Source organism: Cavia porcellus, unplaced genomic scaffold (assembly GCF_034190915.1).
Source record: "Cavia porcellus strain 051 isolate PalLab524CR breed Dunkin Hartley unplaced genomic scaffold, mCavPor4.1 scaffold_27, whole genome shotgun sequence".
Taxonomy (NCBI): Eukaryota; Metazoa; Chordata; class Mammalia; order Rodentia; family Caviidae; genus Cavia; species Cavia porcellus.
In genome coordinates, this window is record NW_026947510.1 from 7,372,619 (window position 1) to 7,392,197 (window position 19,579).

The 19,579-nt window shown below is 45.0% G+C and overlaps 1 protein-coding gene across 7 annotated transcripts in view; it reads left to right on the forward strand.

Annotated features, from left to right (window-relative positions):
- The window catches only part of Eefsec (eukaryotic elongation factor, selenocysteine-tRNA specific), a 207,721-nt gene that overhangs the window by 1,756 nt on the left and 186,386 nt on the right, over positions 1-19,579 (forward strand). The window contains exon 1 of one of the 7 annotated variants that reach the window (XM_063237807.1): positions 18,608-18,780. The exons of the other annotated variants lie outside the window; for them this stretch is intronic. The gene's annotated coding sequence lies outside the window, so the exon portion shown is untranslated. Of the gene's footprint in view, positions 1-18,607; positions 18,781-19,579 lie in introns of those variants that run through there. 7 annotated transcript variants of the gene reach the window in all.

Below are 19,579 nucleotides of genomic sequence, written 5' to 3' on the forward strand. Positions count from 1 at the left end.
TCTCCTTTGTTTTTTTGAGACAAGGTCTTGAATTCACTTGTGGTTTTGGTTGGTTTTGAACTCACTATGTAACTCAGGCTGTCCTTAAACTCATGGTGACCCTCCTACCTCAGCCTCCTGAGTGCTGAGATTACAGGTATTCACCACCATGCCAGTCCCTCTGTCCTTATAATTGAATTTTTTCTTGTTGTACTTAAGTACATTTTAGGACATGTATTCTAAGCCATTCTACATTGGAAGTGGAAGACCTAGGTTAAAAAAAAGGGAAGCTAAATTTGTCATCCTTTCTGGTGAACACAGAGAATTTGATTTTCAGTGGTTCAGCTTATGATTTTGTAACTGTATAAAGGTGTGTAAGTAATAGATTCAGTGGACACTATATTTGAACTTTGATCTTTTCTGAGCTGAAGGTAATGTGATTCTTGTGGTTCAGGGCAGTGGTAGTGAACTGTAGCTTGCTGTGTGCCGGGAGATCATGGAGGGGCAGGCTTTGCTTTGTGGTGACATGGTGCATGGGTTCAGCACTGGTCTTCGGTAGGTTCAGTGAAGAGCATGTTCCATATAGTGACCTTTCAACCTCTGGTGCCTTTACTGGGACACAGCCTTTTATGAGTCAAGGAGCATCTGTAATTAAGGCCAGTGGCGAAGGACATGCTTTTGAAGTTGGGCAGATCAGGCCACGAAAGCTGCTTTCCTTTCTTTCAGCTGTGTGACCTTTGAACCTAATTCTGGACCTCCTGTCACTGGTAGATAGGAGAGCTGTGTAGGCATTTACTGACCTTCCCCAAATGTTTGCTACTTCCCAGCCAAATGCTGTGAGGAGTGAGGTGATTTTCATGTGACTATTGAGGAAATGGGGATTCAGGGAGGCAGCTGGTCAGTGACAAGGTCTAGGTCTGCCTGATTCCAAGGTCCAAGCCCTTTCCACACTTTCTTTATCCCTTCCAGCATAGGTACAGAGTTAGACCCTTTATGGGACTAACAGAGTTTGTTACTGGCCTGATTCTATAACCAAATGTTATAGACCTTAACACCAAACAATTTGCAAGTCCTTGGTTTGTAAAACCTAAAAAGAATTTTTCTTTTCTTACATATACATAGTTGTTCTTACTGCTTTACTCTCACCTCCTATAGCATCAAAGTGTGTCCTGGGTACATTGCCACAGTGAGTCTAAAGTGGCTACCATTCTTCCTTTAGGTCAGAGTTCCAACTTCCTGGGGAATGAGAAATTTACTTTCCGTTTGAACAGAAGAGTGCTTGCATTTGAGTATGTACTCTGTCCCAGCCTGCTGCCATGATGTGCATGTATGTGACAGCCTGTGTGCCTGTGTGTTGGGAGTATTAGCCTTTCAGATGATTAGCAGGTAGAGTGCGTGGGCTGATGTTGGAACCAACTCTGCTGCTTCTGAGCTGGGCCAGTGAAGACCCTCAGCTGTCCTCATGAGCTGTAAGTTATGAACATCTTTGCCTTCTTGATGTGGCCAGATTTTCTTTCTTTCTTTTTCTTTTTTTTTTTTTGAGACAGGGTCTTGCTAAGTAGTTCAGGCTATCCTTGAACTCACTGTGTAGTCCAGGCTGGCCTCTTCTCCTGAGTGCTGGAATTATAGGTGTTTATCACCGTGCCCTGTAGGGTGTGGCCAGATCTTGCTTTAAGGTACCTGAAATCCTGTCATTCTGGATCTGGACTGCTTGCTCTCTTTCCATCTGCTTTATTCCCTGTGTAGCTGGCAGTATACTCTCTTTAGAGATGTGCATCGAGACATTAAGACTTTTCAGTGGTTCCCACAACACTTAGAGGAAGAGCCGTTTGCATTATCAGGTCCACAGGACCCCCAGCCTGGTTCCTTCCTCTGAGCCTCCTCGGTTACTGCTTTCCCTGGCTCCCCACTTTCAGCCACCACCTCCTTTCTGCTCCACTGCTTCCTGCTGCACCTGTGGTGGCCTCTGTGTGGTATGTTTGCTTTCTGATCATTATGCATTGGCCTGAATGTCCCCTCCCTGAGCAGCCTTCTCCACCTACCTCTTCTCACACTCTCTTCTGTCCCTGTATTGTTTTCCTGACATCGTCATTGGGTACTGTTTATGTGTTCACTCACTTGTTGTCTGTTCTGTGCTAGAAAGGGGTGCCACAAGAGCAGAGTGTGACCTTTACCCACTTTAGTTACTGTCATGTTCTTAGTGCTTGGGCCAGAACCTAGCACAGGCTGGGCAGTTAGTAAAATCTAAAAGCTGTGTTCTAGCTACTGGCTAGCTGTTTATGGTGTGCAGACAACCTTCTAGGATGGAAGGTGGTTGGCATAGGGCCTATGCTTCATGAGTGCCCACTGCTTTGGCTCCTGCCACTCCCCGCCAGGAGCTACACAGGAGGGAAGAGGAGGCTGCACTGTTTACTAGTGAGCTGTTGGAGTTCTGTGCACGTTGGGCAAAGGTAGCAATAAGCCTTTGCTGAGAGCTGGGGCATGGGGGACAGTGGAGACAGAAGAGCTCTCTCTTGGCTGCCCCGCTTGTGAAGCTTAATCATGCCCTTGTGTTAGTCTAGGCTCAGAGATAACTCCCTGGGACACTGTTGGAGTAGGCACATGGCGGGATTGGCTGAGCTAAGGACAGAAGGATGAAAGATTGCTGAGCAAGAGTGCTCGCTGGCAACAGGATGGGCTCCATACCTGGGCTCCCTGGGCTTTTGTTCAAGTTCCTGGCTCACTGCAAATGAGTTAGGTCCTGTGGGGAATGGAATGTGCGATCCCCAGGAGAGGGAATTGCAGTGGGCTTCTGTGATCCACGGTGATATCTCTGAGCTTAATGTCTCTTAAATAGGAGCCTTTTCTCTCTAATTCATCTGGTGCCCCAAGATAATCTCCAGACACACAGAGAATCCTTTTTAACTTCAAGAAAATAGGTTTTCACCTCTCTTGATTGATGTGAGGGACTCATGGTGACAATAGTACTTAGGAATTAGTGTTGTCATTATTTCTTGCCATTTCACTGTCAAAACCATGGTGGGTCCAAAAGGTGATGGTCCCATTGTATAGATGAAAGCATTGTGTCTCGGGGGGAGGCCAAGGAGCTCAGCTCCTCTGACTCCATGTCCTATGCTCCAGCTTTCTCAGCCTGGATGAAAAAGTGCGCATCCATGCTGGCCCCCATGGTAAGGTTTCAGGGCTGTATTTTTCTCAAATCCATGTTAGAGAATAAATCTTTCAGGGGTTAGAATTTTGAAAAGATTCAGTAATATATGTTTTAAAGGGGCTGGGGGTGAGGGACCTGGACTCATCCTCAATCTTACTCCAGCAGTGAAGAGGAGGGCTGAAAAATGCTGGGACCCTAGTCTGGCCATTTATAGTCCTGGAGTAGCTGCTAGGATTAACAGCATATTGTCTCTGGGTCTTTCGTTCCTGTTGTTAATGAACAGTAGCTCTGGTGCTGGCACTTGTCGACTTGTCGCCTGCATCTCTCCCCTGCTGTGCCCACTGTGCCAGCGCTATTTCCTGCAGCCTGTGGCTCATGGCTTGGGCCTCCCTGCCTGGAGCTGACAAGACCTGCCAACATCTTAGAGTTTGACACAGGTCCCTGTCTTTGGAGAGGGATGATGCCAGGAGTCTAGGGGTTTTGTTTCTGCAGCTGTTTTGCCTTCTGTGTATTCCCTAAATCTGTGCTCTGGGTGTCAAGGTGGCAGGGCAGGAGCTCTGTACCTGTGTGCCCTGCTGTCCTCCTGCTCTGCCTTTGGACTTGTTGAATGCATAGGATTCCTATGTGTGACCCAGAGAAGTTTTCAGTCAGAAACACCCTTGAGGGTCTGCACACAGGCCCAGAAAGCCACATGGTATAAACAGAGATACCAGTGGGTGCAAGCAGGGGAACTGGACACAGACTTTGGCTGCTAGGAGAAACTTGTGCTGTTGTAATGCAAAGCAAACAAAAGCCACTTGTGGTTTTCTTTGCCTTCACTTTTTTTTTTTTTTATGAGAATTGGTATAGAATACATGATATTAAATTGTAATCATATATGTGTGGCCTATGATATTGAAGCATATTTCAGGGAGTTGAGGGGGGAAATGATTTCTTCACTGAAGCATCTTTAGCCCTAGAGTCTGCCAGGCCACAGGACCCTATTTCTCTGTGCCTGCCTGGTGACAACTGCCTTTTATCCCTCCTTCCTCATCGAAGGGCACACACACCATGACTGGAAGAGGCTCCTGTCTGGCACTTTATTTTCTGCCCTTAAGTGACAGTGGGCTGATGCTTGCTTCAGAGCCTCTCTGTCCAGTAGGAAGCCAGCCCCATGATGAAGGGTGCCTTTCTGTGAGTGCAGGCTTTTCTGTTTTGCCTGTTACCTTATTACTGTAGTCCCTGCCTAGTCTCCTTTCAAGCCTGGGTGCTTTTCACTGTCTCGGAGACCCAAGGCATGCTTTGTCCACAGCACTTACTTTTAGTGCTAGACGGTGGGTGACTTTGGTTTGGGTGACAGAGCAAGAGTAGAGCACATCAGAGACACAGCCTAGAGTTTAAATTAATGCAGAATATTTGAGCAGGCACCAACAGGAAAGAAAAATGGAAGCAGGTAGTCATATTTCATTTTGTTGTGGTACATTTTTCTTCTCACGGGGCTTGCCCTTGAGAACAAAACATATCAAATGTTAAATCAAAGAATATTTTTGTAGTCATGCTAGGAATAGAAAATAATGCAAAGACTTTGCCTTCTCGAGGCAAATATTTTGCTGGAAGGTTATAATCAAAGTCAGAAGGAAATCACAGCAATAGCTTTTGGTAAAGCTGTGATCATTTAAAATTAATTGCTTTTAAATTTTTCACTGAGCATCTCCTTTGTTTTCTACAGCATGTTTCTGGGACTTTTCTTCAAAATCTCCCCATTCATGTTAGAGTAAGATTAGGGTAGGCATCCCAGGAAGTAGCCCATCCATTCTTAGGACATGTTCCCCTCTCTGCAGTTACTTTTTTTTTTTTTTTTTGATACTGGGAATCAAACTGAGGATCTCTTGCTTGCCAGGCAGGTGTTTGTGCCACTGCTGAGCTATATCTCCAGCCCAGTTCTTTTTTCTTTTATTTTTTGACAGAGCTGGAGCTAGGCTGGGACTGGCATCTCTTGCCTCAGTGTGATTCTGTACCTGGGATTCATGGGTAAAGGCTTGGGTGTCACACAGAAGCTGATGGGACCTGAAGCGCTAGCACTAGACTTTCTTAAAGCCCTCGTGAGGGTGTGGCCTTGGGACAGGCCTTGGGACAGGAACAGAGTGGAGGCCCTTGGAGGCCCGAGTTTGAGTGGGATGCCAGAATCACTGTGCTGTGCCACACTGCTGGCTCCACATCTCCATGACACAGGAAGCGTTGAGGGTAGAGATGATGTCTGAGTCATTTCTAGCTTGAGGGGTCTGGTAGATATAGATAGTTGGTCATTTTTCAACGTAGTTTTATTCAGATACAGTTCACGTATCATAAAGTTCACTCATTTCAGTGTATGCTCAGCAATTTTCAGGATATTCATAGAATTATGTTGCCATTGCCACACTCTTCAGTTTAGAACATTTTCATCACCCTATAAGGGAAGCTTGTGCCCACTCAACTGTTTCCCACCCCCTAACCCAGACCTAGGCAGCCTCTGATCTCCTTAATAGCTTTCTAGATTGGTATCTTCTGGATATATCATATAAATGCAGTCATATGCTATGTGACCTTTTGAGTCTGACTTTTCATTTGGCAGATAGTTTTTAAGGTTCATCTACATTATAGCATGAACCTACCCTTCATTCCTTTTTAAAAGAAAATCTACATTCCAGTTGTGGTGAAATACATGTAAAGTGTGTATCTTCAGCATTTTAAGGTGCAATGGCATGTGTTCTTTCAGTTGCTCCTTTTTGTTAATATGTCTGGCCTCACGGGGGCACTGAGTTCAAAGCCCCATATTTTGGGAGTGCTGGGGAACCCACTTGGTGGGAGAGGATCCATGGCATTGGTATTTGGTGTTCTTATTCACATACTGAGCTTCTCTGGAAGTAAGGCAGACAGGTGGCCATACCTGTCTTTGAGGGGTATACTATCCCTGAGAGGGAGGAAGAAGTGGAGACAGCTCCAACAACCAGCTCAGAGAAAATGCAGAGTTGTTAGGGTTTGATCAGAAGGGACACAGAGAGGCAGGAAGAGTGCCTCAGAGTGGGACAGGCAGGAAGAGTGTCCTGTCCTGTGGCCTGGCTGTAAAGGATGCCCTGGAGGTTTTGCATTGAGTAGACATAGGAAACAGCCTCAAAACAGTCCTGGGCTACTGTAAGCATGGCCATGTCTCTGGCACTTGCAGACTTGGGACAGTGCAGCACAGAGGCCAGATCAGCAAGGCTGCTGTGGACTACTTGAGAGGCTTCTGGAAGGAGGGCCTGAACGATGGTGAAGATCTGGCTATTCCAGCTAAAGGGCTCAGCACGCAGACACAGAAATGAGGGTTTGGAGAAGTGAGCGGGGTGGGGGTGGGGCACTGCTCCAGAGCCCGGAGGCCCCTGTGTGCATGTATGAGAGGTTTAGTGGGAGACTGAGTCAGAGGAGAGGGCTGAGACAGGTGTCTTGGGGCCAGGGACTTGCTCCCTTCTCCAAGTGCAGCTTTTTGATCTAGCTGAAGAAGAGAGCACAAGAGGAGCCTTCTGCGTTTCGCAGCTCAGAAAAGTGTGGCTGGAGAGGCAAGCAGCTTGCTGCCAGCCACACGGTGGGACTGTGCCAGCTTGCGCTTCCACCTGGGCCTGGTTTCAGGGGCCTGGCTTTGCCCAGGGTTGGCTCTCAGGCCTTAGACCCCAGGTGCATCCGGAGAAAACCATAACTCCCTGGGGGAGCAGTTTATACACACAGTGAGTCAACTGCCATAAGGAGAGAACTCCCTGCCATTCTTCCCTGGATTATTTGGATTTTGTTTTTTGTTAATTGGGTCTTTCATTTTCTTGTGCTGTGTGATTAGGCTCCTACTGCTTTGAAGTGGCCTTTGTTGGGTGGGTAGGGAGGACTTAGTTAATGTGGGTGATCCTCTCTTGGCAGGAGAAAAAACAACTTTTGTTGTTGAGAAAGAAGTTGACTTTCTCTCTTTCTATATCTCTTGTGATGATGCCTTGCCTGTCTTATGGCCTTCAGGAAGACTAAAATAATTTCCTTTGTCTCTAACCTACTTCCTGAGGATATTTATTGAGTGGCATGCACAGGTGCTACCTAAAGATAAACTTGACTTTTTTTTTTTTTAAATTAGTGCTTGAAATTTGTTAGCATTGCCCTGCTTGGCCCTAGGAACCTGCCTTGCCTGGCCACGTGACTCTGCCTTTGCCATAGATTTATTCGGGTCACTTAAAGCCCTGGGAGGGTCCATGGCTTGTCCTTGGTCATTGGACACTGGGACTCAGCTCTCCTAGTTACATTGCAGTGGGGCACTTAGAAGCCCTTGCTGTATTTGTGGTCATTTCCTGGTCCATTTGCCTTAAATCCCAAAGACCCTCATGTGCATGTTCCCAGCATTGTGTTCTCTAGAATGGTGACCCAAGGTACCTAAGAGGTGGTCTGCAGAGTATCTGCTCTAGAGAAAGACTTTATACCAGCAAGAGTCATTTCTTCAGCATTTGCTGCCTAGTGCTCAGAGACAAGTAGACCAGGACAGGCTGGAAAGAGAAGTCCCAGTGTGTCAGCTAGGGCAGCCCAGTTCACTCAGCATTCAGCACTGCAGTGAGAGGGAAGAGGACAGTGTTTTAAAAAAATCTCTGAAGGGGCTTAATCAGCACTTGAGCTTTCTGTCATAATGGGCAAGTTCTGTCACTGCATGGCCCAAGAGGATAGCCCGGAGCCTCATGTGGCCATTTGAGTGCCTGCATGGCAGCTGGTACAACTGAGGAGCTGCCATTTTATCTCTTTATACCTAGTTTGAGTTTGAGTAGGGACCTGCATCTAGCCCTTGGCATCAGTATGTGATAACCATAGGCTTCAGGACTGAGGGATGGGTTGAGTTCTGCCTGCTTACTCTAGACTGGGTTTGCGTTGCCCCTGCTCAGCTTCCCTTTCTCACAAGGCAGGCCCTTGCCATGGTCCTCAGTGCGTTCTCACTCACACAAGTAACCGGTCATCCCTGTCCCTCCCACTTGCTCCCTACCTGTTCCCATCTTTGCAGCCACTGCCTGCGATGAGTAAGCATTCGTTCCTTCAGTTACCAAGAACTCTTTCTAAATTGGTGAGATACGTTTTTACTATCCTGTGTAAAGATTGTACTGCTTAGCTTGGCTGATGAGGCCTTCTCTGATAGGTCAGAGTCTGTCTGTCTTTGTCTGTCTGTCTCTGCTTCATGGACATACCATGCTCTCAGGCTGCATGTTCTGGCTCCATATACTTTCTGGGAAGCCCATCAGCCCCCCTCCCCCCCGATACAGTGACCTTCACTTGAGAGCCTCCAACGTTCCACATACTGCTAGGATTTCATTTTCTTTCCATCTTACGTCATTATCAATTTACTAGATTCTATTCTCCATTGGACTTGATTCTTTTGGAAACATCGTCCTGTTATCATTCAACTGTTTCTAAGAGCTTGACATAGAAGGAGTACCTGATACATGCTTATATGCATGATTGATTGATTGATTGAATGAATGAATGAATAAATGAATAAATGAATAAATGAAGAAGTCATTTCCCACTGCCTGTACCAATTACCACCCTCACATGGTGCTTCAAACAACTGGCTGAACAGAGTTCAACAGGGGAAGAAGCCTGCCTTGAGGTTAGACTAGTTAATCTTTCAATGGAAATTCAATCCTCATATTTCATTTTCAGGCCACTTTGCGTAGCAAAGTAGTTTAACTCAGAGCAGATTTCTACTGTGCTGATGGTTAATTTCACGGCCCATGGAGGGGTCAGCAGACTAATGCCAGGAACACAGCGACCTCAGTGCAGCTCACTGCACACAGTGTGGCCTGGTGGCCGTGTTGTTTTAGAGAAGTAGTCCTCACACATCTTTCAACAGGGTGATTTTGAGTTAACAGGGTTGACCCTTTCAAGAACATTTTGAAAAGCTATAATGTAGATCCCTCCCAGGCCGTATATTTTCCTTTCTCCACACAGTTCAAAGGGGCTGAATTGTCTTGTAGGTTCTTGCCGGCAATCTTCAGCTTGACCCTGGTTGTTTAAATCTGCCGGAGGAAATTTGAACAAACTTGTACTTTGGTAATTCTCCTACCTCTGTGAACCTTTAACCTTAGGGTTTCTTTCAGAGTTGGGGGCTGCATTGTCACCAGTTGTCCCTGCTGGAACTTTCAAAGGGCATTGTCTAGTATGTCTGTTTTCACTTTGCTACTGGAGTTCTTTTGAGGAAGGATATTAATTCAGACCTGATTCTCAGACAGGACAAGGATTTTTAAACTTGCCCTTGAGCTTGGGGACGGGGAAATGAGTGTAATGCAACCCTGTGGCTGATGCCAGTGATTGCCTGCAAAGAGTTGTGAAGGTGAAGCCTTGGAGGTGAAGGGGAGGAGACCTCCAAAGCCAGCCAGGGTTGCACTGCCAGCAGAGGCTTCTGCTGTGCTGGCTCATGGCACAGCAGGGGAGATCACTGGCTCTGATCATCGAGCTCTATTCCATACAGAATTCCTACAGTACCAATCTGTTAGGTACCTGGCAGGGCAGAAGTGAAATTGAGGTCATACTCACCATAGCAAAATGCTTCCAGGGGAGGAAGCTTCTTGGAGAGAGAGGAAGGAAGCTCCTTGAGGTGATGGGACAGAGACTCAACGTTGCCTTTGTCCTGATCTTCGTTCTAAGTCTTTGCAGGTGTGTGCCTCGCTGCAGAACCAGCCTTTCACACATCTCCACTTGCTGGCCAGTCTTACCCTTTAGTTTCTGTGTGTCATAGAAAACCTATAAATGTGGGATGTCACTGTCACAGAACCTCTGGGGCTTCAGGGCTGTTGTCATGATATACATGGATGTGAGACTGAGCCTCAGCAGAGGCCTCCAGGCAGATCCTTGGGGGTTTTGTTTTGTTTTGTTTGTTTTTTGAGACTGGGTCTTGATCTGTAACTCACAGAAATCCTTCTGTCTCAGCCTCCCAAGTGCTGAAAAGCATGTACCACCATGCCTGGCTAGCTCCTTGCTATTCTGTGTCACACCCTTGGCAACAGCTTGGGGGCTGTGTGAGCATCTGGCCTGGTTCCCATGATTCTTTGTGTTGTAAAGATTTGGTAGCATGGGGCTGGGGATTTAGCTCAGTGGCATAAGCACCTGTCTTGCAAGCAGGCAGTCATGAGTTTGATACCCGGTACCGGGGAGGGGGGGAGGAGGAAGATTTGGTAGTATAACTTTATGCCTTGAACCGAATGATATAGAAGGAAAGTGGGTTGTCACTTGGATTCATTTCTAGCAAGCCCCAAGGAATCCGCTGCCTGCCAAGCATCAGTTGTCCCATGGCCAGTGAGGCAGACGTGGCTCCTGCTCACACGTAGGTAACCTGATGTTGCAGTTGTTACAGTGGTAAACAGAGATGTATAGAATTGTAAATTGTGGCAAGTGCTAAGAAGGACATTATGGGATGCCCAGGGTAGAGGCTGGGGAAGGCCCTTCTGAGGCAGTGTAGTAGAAGCTACAGCTGAAAGAGGAAGGGAGTCAGGGCATTGGAGAGTTGGGGTGCTTTAGACCAGAACCGCACACAGCCTTAAGGCAAGAGGTGCTGTGGGGCAGGACTGCAGGAGGGGATCTGGTGCAGGAGGGTTGCAAGTATTTGGATGGATATGTATGCGTGGGCCATCTGGGCCTCCCCATCCTGGTTTTGCTAGAGGATAGACAGTGTTGTCTTGTCTTAGTATGAGAACTGAGAAGGGAGAGGTGTCAGCCTGGCTTCAGCCTGGCTGTCTTGACAGCCTTGCTCCATCCTGAGTCCTTATGTTTCTACGACTATGGCCATGTCTTCTTCCCAGGGTAGTGGGATGGGCTGGAGTGAAAATAGGCTTGGCAGGCAATCCTGGCACGAAATGAATTAGACATTCCTCACCTCTCTGCGACTCTGTTTGGCCATTAAACATTGGCACACAGGCTGCCTTTGATTTGCAGGCCACACGGAGGGTAAGGAAACAGTTCTGAGCCACTAACCAAGAATTGGACATCAGCGATGTTAAGTGAGGTATCTAGTCACCGAGCTCATAAATAATACAATGTTGCTGGCGTCCAGGCTGCCTGTGCCTCTGGGTCAAGGTCCGTTCCTTCCATATCTCCTTTCAGTGTCTCCCTCCCCTCTTCCTGATGGGGTATCTAGTCCTGACCTGGAAACTTACATTAGAGAATCCCAGAGCCTCACTCAACCCTGCACCCTCTACCCAACAGGCATCAGACTCCTGTGTATAATTTTTATCCTTTGATTTTTTTTCTCAAATTCTTTTTTTTTTTTTTTTTTTGTCTTTTTCCTTTTTATCAGTACCAGGGATTGAACTTACAACTGCCTGCTTGCAAGGCAGGTGCTTATGCCGCTGAGCTAAATCCCCAGCCCCAAATTCTTTTTTTTTAATCAGTACCGGGGATCGAACTCACCTGCTTGCAAGACAGGTGCTTATGCCACTGAGCTAAATCCCCAGCCCCTCAAATTCTTTAATAAGAATTGATATTCTTTAAGGCTCTGCTTGACATACCATTTTGGCCTTTTGGAATCAAAAACACTGACCACAGGTTAGAGAAGAGAATGTTCACAAGTCATCCCAGGTTGAGGGCCTTCAAAAAAGAGAGGAGGAGCTGTGACCAAGCTCTAGGGGATTTATAGAGTGACAACAGCTGAGGGCCCCTGCCCCTTACTCCTTTAAGATAGAATGGAATCTTTTCCTGGTGAAGATTACCTAGATAAAAATAGTTTTGATTGCCTTATTTTTTTTTTTAAAAGGGATCCAACTCAGGACCGCGCACTTGCAAGGCAGGCGCTTATGCCACTGAGCTAAATCCCCAGCCTCTGCCTAGATAAAAATAGGTACTACTTCTTATTTTAGGTTCATTAATTATCCCTAAAAGTTTTATAAAATATACCATAAATTCCCAAGACAATCAATGAATTTGTTTTCCTGAGCAATAAGTACTTTCCAGGAAAGATAATAGTGGGTTAGGTTTGGTCTGGTTTCTTCTGCTGAATGGTCTCCTTTTCCTCTTATCTTGAAATCTGTCTCTGAAGAAGAGGATATTCTAGGGAGCTCTCCAGTAACAGATGTGTGTCATCTTCTTCCTGACAATCCTGGGCAGGGAGACCAGCTGCACCATCACAGACTGTCCACGGGTGCCGGCTCTGGAGCTGTTCGGTGCACAAGAGGGCAGTGTTTGCTTACAGTGCTGGCTCCCGGTGTGGGTCCACAGGTCAGCATGGTTAAAATGACCTCGGACTTGTTCAAGACAAACTGAACAGTAAGCCATGGCCACGATGGCTTCTCTATATGCCTTTAAGTGACTGACCCCGCCAAAATGTTGCTGCTCTTTTTTCCTTAAAAAGAAAATATTGTTTCTTTCAACATTTAATTTTTTTTAATCAATGAAAATATGGTTTGCAGGCTTGTACCTACAGTGGCAGAGGTTAAAAAGTGTTGCAGAAGCAAAACAACTGCTTTCTAATTAAAAACCAGATGGAAAGATTTTGTTTGAAGCAAGGGGTCAAATGTATTTCCTCTCCCGTTCACATCAGTGTAGAGATTATCTGACTTAATGTTTAAAGCATTTGAAGATGTGGACTTCAGTCACTAAGTGCTCTATACTTAGTTTTCTTTTTCAAGTTTATGGTTTTAACCAAAAGCAAGGCATTTGCAGGAGAGAAAAAGGTGAGCCTCCTGCTTCCCAGGGATATGATATCTTATCTGAAAAGGGCAGTGTCTGCTTTTGAATAAGAACTTACCTATTTTCAATTCTTCCTTGGTGTTTTCCGGCCATGGAGACTTTCCCACCAGAAAGACTAGTTTTGGTGTATAGCTCTTGACTCACCAGATTCCAGCATGGGCTGGACCTGGGATCTCACAACCCCACCCTGGAGTGGCTGACTTTAGGTACCTTCAGGATGTGGTGTCCAAGAATACAGTTGAAAACCATGCAGATCTAGGCCCAGCATCCAGGATGTGCTGGAGGTGATGGGTGTGCAGCCCAGCAGGACCCTCATATCTGCGATGAAGACTGACTGGCCTCTCTGGCCTGCTTGCGTCCCTCCAGTGCAGGTGATGTCTTATTTAGGTAGGTTTGACAAGAGGGTGCCCATAAAGCTTCTGCATGTAGTAAGGAACAGGGATTGTGGGCCATGGTCCCTTGGGCCACTGACCTGATAAGCACATGGGGTAGTGAGGTCTTGGTGGATGTGAGGATAGAGGCACAGACTCCAGTTTTTGCCAAGAGACAAACCAGTTTTTTGCAGGTTGTGCATTGACTTGATTCATAGAACCCAGTCCATTGCGTGGCCCTGGGCAGCCCTGCAGCAAATTGTAGCAAAATCCAGGTGGGAGGTGCTGCGCTTCCTCAGTCCTTTGATAGCCATTGCAGAGAGGAGTGTCCTATGTTGAGCCTTCTGTGAAATCAGACATTGTCTTTCAATCTTTTGTAATCCCAATGTAAATCTTCCAAAAGGAGTGTATCTGTAAGATGCCACATAGGCCGTGGTATAGACAAATATGTGACACCCTGGTGAACTTTTAATTGATCTATGATATTTAGAACAAAAGTTGAGTTTGACAGAACCAGGCAAAGCTTTTCATAGGTGATCTTCCCATTTGCTTACCCCGCAAAGCTCTTGTCCTGGTTTTTGTTAGAAGGATCTGGTAGGAAAGCGAGGCTCTGGAGCGGTAGACTCTCCACACAGGCTCATGCCATGTTTTTCCAGGAACATAATTTCTGAGAAATGCCGGAACTCTCAATTTCCAGAGGAGCCTTATTTGTAAGAGGAATGAAAAGTTGTTTCTGTGTGTTGGTCTTGGGTTGTTTTCCGTCTTCGCCCCCTGAGGCAGGGTTAGCAAGCAGGGAACGGGGGACAGATGTTCCTCCTTGGTAGTAATTTCCAGTCAGACTCTTGAATGCCTTGTAGGCGCTGGGTCACCGTCAGCTCATAATGGAGCAGAATTGAGTGAGAATTCCTGCAATGAGCGACGTGCAGGCGCTCAGAGATATGATGGTAGAGATAGAGTGCATTCTGTGAGAAAATATTTCCAGTGCTATCTGTAAAATTCAGATTGAATAACCATTCTGAAGTGCTCCCCTTTTAAAAGAGTTTCTCTCTACCAGCAATGTAGGCTGAGTAAATACCAATAACTTTTATTTCCCTTTTCCTTATCGTTCCCCCTACTGAAATGTACAGCCTATCTGGTCTTTTCAAGTGAACATCAAATGATTAGTGTCAGCTTCTAGTTTGAATTATGATCCACATTTCAAAACATAAACCACTTTTTCACTTTTGCATTTGGAGGTAATTATCAATATTTACCAATACCAGGGAGGAATCAGAAATAGAGCATAGTGTCCCAAGGATTGTGTGCAACCATGTGTCTGTAAGGGAAGGGTATCTTGAAGACCTGGCTTGCCATGTAGATGGCCTGAGTCCCTGGCTCCAGCCTTATCCACAGCTGTTGTGGGTAAATGAAGGGAACTGAAGGGGCATAGTTGTGCGCCATCTTTGGGGGAAATGTCACTTGACGAGGCTGGGAAAGCTGTTCCTGCTGCTCCTGTCTGGAGTGCTACCCTGACTGTTGCTTTTAGAAGCTCTCCTTTCTGCCTTTCTGGGTCCTGTGAGCTCTGGTTACCCTAAACTGGGACAGAAGGCCAGGGAGCCAGGGCTGCTTGGAGGCCCGTGTGCACCTGAGGCGCTGCCGAGGGCTCAAAAGCAGACTGAGTGTGCGGAGTGTGCTGCCTTCTCTGCATGGTATGCTGGTGACTCATGGTAGTGGTGTCCCAGCGTGCTTGAAAGAAGGCTTTTTCCCTATCTGAGCAGGCATTTTCTCCACCTTTGAGAGCTGCAGGTTTCAGTTTTCTTTCCTAGCTGGGAGCCAAGGCATAGCCCCATTTGCAAACACTCTGTAACCACAGCTTATCTGCTTGCCTTGGCTTTCCTGTTACCCATCCCTGGAAGTGCAGAGGAGGCTCAGCCTCTGCTTTTCTAGAAAGCTAGGACATGGCAGCATGGTAATCTGGGCTCTGAGGTTGCAGAGTCCAGTGGGATTTTTCCTCCTCTGCTGTCTGTACGCTGTGCATGTTACTTTTCTGAACCCTAGTTTCTCCTGTTGTGTGTGGGGGGTTTGATAGTTTGATAGCGCCATTTGGGCTGTGTGACAGTTGTATGATACGTGGAACCAGCCCTTATTGCTACCTCCTGTGACTGGGCTACCCTGCCATGTATGGCACCCCTGTGCATCCACTCCTGAAGTCCTTGGGAAGTCAAATATCCTTTCCCTCAGCATTGCAGACTGCAGGAAGGAGCACAAAAATTATGCAAGAGCTATATTTCAACGAAGGAAATGAAATTCTTGAATTTTTTTAAGGCAAAGAAGAGGAGGGGAAAAATAGATTCATTGTTTTCCTTGGCTATTCAACAGGATGCAGGACAAAGCTGGCCTCTCTCCTGTCTCATGTCATCATCGGCATTCTTTCTTTTTCTTTTTCTTCCTTTTCTTCTCCTCCCCCTCCCCTTTCTTCTGTTCCTTCACCTCCCACACTCCCCTTCCTACCAGCACTACAACAAAACTCTCCTTTTTGCAAGTCCATCTCAGCCCCAGCCAGGATGAAATCTCACGCCCTGGAGCTGCTGTAGCACTGAGAAACTTTCCTTCATGCCCTTCGGTTTCCTCTCCAGCATTTCCTGTTGCTCTCCGTTTGAGGTGCCAGGTGCTGCCCCTGTGGCTAGCTGTGGCCTGGGTGGAATGCCCTAGAGAGGTGCTGTAACACACTTTGCTGGAGCATGGGCATGTGCTGTCACAGTCCCCAGTCATGCAGGCTGGGCAGTGGGTGGTGACAGCGTGATATTGTCATACACAGGTTTGCAAGAAGCTGGGCATGGATGGAATAATGTGGGGAACCTCTGGGCTGGCTGGCCTGGTGTCCCAGGATGCATGGAGGCTGGCAGACATGAGGAGAGGCTGAAAGGGGCTGATAAAATTCAGTATCGCCTCACCATTGCATGAGCTCTGCCAGCCTCAGAAAGCCCCGATGAAAAGGACTTAGTTTTCCCTTTGGGGAATTTGCCAGGCAAGTTCTTTCAGAGAGGGGGAGGCTGTGGGCTCAGATGTGAACCCTGTGATCAGATGTGCAGGGAGGCCTTGACACAGAGCCTGGTCTCTACCCTGTCCTTCCCTGGCTGTTTCAGGGTATGTTGGTGACACCTATTGCTGTGCTCAGTTAAGAGTGGTGGAAGCATTGGAGTGTTGAACCCCATCCTTGTGCTGGCTTGGGATTGTGCTCCCTCTGAGCCTCAGTGTTGTTGTTTTTACAGTGAAGAGAATAATCTTATAAATATTTTGAGAGACTCAGGAAATAAGCTACATGGAGTACTTTATTTCAGTGTATGAAACAGTACTCAGTAAATGGTATTAGCTATTGTAATCATAATTAAATACAATTTAACTTTTAATCCTTATTGGACTACTCATATGAAAATAAATCATTTTTCAAGAATCTCAATTTCCCAGTTTTTGGTTGGGAAGGCACACTAGATACATTGTGTCTGGTACCATATGTAATATATGATTTTTGTCACTACTTTTGAATTGGTGGTACTTGAATTAGGAAGAAACTGAATTAGCACACTGAAGTAGACTGAGGTTTAAGTGCTTAATTATGTTGGTCTGGCCATAAGATTATGAATGCTGTTGGAATCGGGAAGAGGAAGGCCACAGCAGGGAGCAGCAGATGTGACCAGAAGGACAAAACGAGAGAAGTGTGGATGGTATATTAGAAAGCAGTGTGTTTTGTCTACCAGGAGGATCCGTCTGTGGGAAATGTTGGTTTATTTTGTGTTTGGAAAATGATAGGTGCCAATCACTACTAAATGCACATGTGCCTCAGAATATGTGATGAAAAGAAGTTTTCTTGAAACAGCTTACATGCTAGTATTAAGGAAGAAAAAAACTAGCAACCAAACAGCACAGAAAAGCATAAAGGCAAACAGAGATAACTGAAAAAACTTGAGATTTACAGTCTGAGAAAGTAAGTTTCCATCATGGCTTCAGTGTTTCTTAACTGTGTGATCAGGGGCAGATGACTTCTTTGGGTCTCAACTTTCTGTTCTGAAAAATCAGTAAGAATTGTTTTGAGGATTAGAGAAATATATCTGATGCATGATAAATTTTTAATAAACATAGTTATAATTATTACCATTACTTTTACTACTGATAATAAAGACTCTCAGTCTCTTGTGATTTTACATTGCCAGCTAGAAATGTGAGCTTTCCTGAAATGCTAAGATTTTTTTTCTGCAGTATAACTGGCCTTACGGGATCGTGGATTCAAGCACTATAAAGTATTTATATGACCACATTTTGGAAATCTTGTTGTTGTTATTGATTCATTATTTTTAAAACCAGGTCCTAAAAGTATTAAGCTAGCCTTACTAGCTTAATACTGGAGAACCTAGGCAAGGCCTGTGTGTAGGCCTAGGAGAAAAAGGGAAAAATTTAGAAAACATTAGATTTTTTTTAAAAAGATATATTAACGTGCTCTCTTTTCAATTCGGGAATTTTCCCTCTTTGATTTGCTGTTGATTTTTTGGGGCTGGCACATATCCAAATTCATCAAATATAAATAATCTATTTTTAAGTTTTAAAACTATCAATAAAACATTAGACCATTGTACATGTTTTTAAAAGATTTGATTGTCTCTGGAATTTCTTGAAGTGTCACATTTGCAGCTGAGCCAGAAATATGTTGGGTGAGGATGGCAAGGAAATTTTTAGGACTGGTAAGGAATTCTGTATCAGGAGTTCATCAAACTTTGAGGCGCCAGTGTTCTTTCATTTTGCAGCGGCACCTATCGCTTAAACTAAGTAAGAAATTGATGTGAATTTAAAAAAATCATCAAGATACTCAGTTTGTTGTTTTTGTGTTAGGGAAGCAAGCTCAAGTGTGTTTTTATAGATCGGAAAATTGATTTGCAGAGAATATTGATTTTGAGTGAAGAGTAGCAGATAGGAGAGATAACATGTCACATTTAGAGCTTGATTGGAGAAATCACAGCCCTAATGGATAGATAGACATTATTTATGCAAATGTGTACACCATCTGGCTCTCAAAAAAGTATCGTTGACACAAACACTGAACTTCAAGGTGAATTTCAGGGTTTTGGGTTAGTTTGTATGTATATTGGTCCATGTATAAAGACACATAGCAAAATATTTTATTGTCAGTGCAAGCAGAGCAAACAACAGCTCAGAGTCAGTTATGTAGTAAAAGCGCATGGACTAAATATTTTTTTTTGTTGTGAAGATTTTGTTGTTTTAGAACCAGATCTTTTTAATTCTCTCAAAATGTGTCTTTTGGGTGACTTTGAAATATAAGTATCATCTTATTTTCCTATAAAACGAAACATTTAAATACCTTTTTTTTCTCTCATGAAAGTTCCTAGCATGAAAAGTGAAACTGGAAGTAGTTTTGATAAGGAACATGTATTTTGGGAGCTGAGGAGGAGCGCTGGACAGTGGAGCCCCCGAGACCCTAGAAGCGGGTAACACCCAGATGCAGCACCCTGTGGGTGTTTCCTAAGCTGCAACTATTTCTGCTGCCGTTCTTCTGAGACACAGGCATAGTTTGAAAGGAACATTTTAAAATCAGACTTTCTGAAGGTAGGTTCTCTTTTGGGGCAAGCAAAGCAGTAGAAATAGTATGTAAAATACAATGACAGAACAGCACTTTTTTTTCCTTAAACTTATTACTCTTTGATGCTTGAAAAATTCACATTGAACCTTTACAATGAGGCATTTATGACCCCAGAAGCCCAGAAACCTTCATGAATTCAGATTGATTTACTGTTCTTTTCCTGTATTGTCTGTCAAAACTTTTTTACTTACAATGAACTAAAAACTGCTTATTTTTGTTTGCTGTCCTTTATTCCATTAATCTCCAAATCCTTGTTATTGTTGTTATAATTGTTATTTTATTGTAGCAGTTATTGTTGTTACTGTTATTGAACAAGCTTTAGATGTTTAGTTTGAAAAGCTCAATGAAGTATTCTGATTATGGTGATTAGTACCAGTGTATGTCTAAGCAGTAAAACAATGCTGGGATTTCAGATACATTTCTGGGCATATTTTCTGTAACACCAGAGAGCCAGATATTTGTTTTTTACTACCAGATGCTTTAATTCCTACTTGTTCTGTTAAAATATAAATTAGTTCTTGAAACTGTTTTAGTCTCTTGAATGAATGAGACCGATTTTTGGCTCTGATTTTACCGAAAACAGGCTCTCCACTTTCCCAGTGCCACTTCCCAAAGTGGACAAAACATGTTCTGTGCACGAGAAACGTGAGCTGCTGGTTACATGGGGGAGGAAGGGAGAAAGGAAGCTGTTTGCAAAACTACTTAAAATAAATTTGAGGGGTCAAACATAGAACACGGTTGCAAAAGAGAAAGGAAAAAGTGCCT